General features: G+C 36.8%; 1 protein-coding gene across 1 annotated transcript in view; it reads left to right on the top strand.

The window, feature by feature from the left end:
• LOC111646053 (chromaffin granule amine transporter) overlaps positions 1-581 on the top strand; it is a 17,692-nt gene that overhangs the window by 1,279 nt on the left and 15,832 nt on the right. The gene's annotated exons all lie outside the window — the stretch shown is intronic.

Below are 581 nucleotides of genomic sequence, written 5' to 3' on the forward strand. Positions count from 1 at the left end.
TCCACACGCTCCACTGGACGTTTCCTATCGGCGTCACGAGGCCTCAAGTCCTCTCTCTCACACACACACACACTATTTAAAACATTGATGTTTTAGTAAACAAACAAACAAACAAACAATGTAGTGCCCTTAAACTTCCACCGGATGTCTGAAAAAACACAGAGAGGCTCCAAAAATAAAACAACCAATAACTACACAAACACTGATTTTTAACAAAAAAAACAACAACAACAACATAATATACTGTCTCGTCATCACTTTTGGTAAATAAGCACTATTGTGAATTGTGCCTCCTTAGATATACTTTTTACAGTCTGTGAAAATGTTTGTTGTCTGAGGGCTGCTACAGGTGTTCAATGTCAAGTCCAGTAAGATACTTTAATAGATGCATTTTGATTTTATTCATTTTTATCCGTGTTTTGAGCAGAGATGCTCATCGTGACATCTTCCTTTAGGTAGTCAATTTATTTTGAGCATTACAATAAAAGCTGTAAATCAGCATAATCGCGTCTGTCAGCAACATTATCTTTAGTCAAAGACTGAACTGTGCAGTTTTCTACACTACACTGTTGTCAAGCTCC

The sequence above is a fragment of the Seriola lalandi genome, unplaced genomic scaffold (assembly GCF_002814215.2).
Source record: "Seriola lalandi dorsalis isolate HSWRI2012SDOR001 ecotype SW California unplaced genomic scaffold, Sedor1 jcf7180002054962, whole genome shotgun sequence".
NCBI lineage: Eukaryota > Metazoa > Chordata > Actinopteri > Carangiformes > Carangidae > Seriola > Seriola lalandi.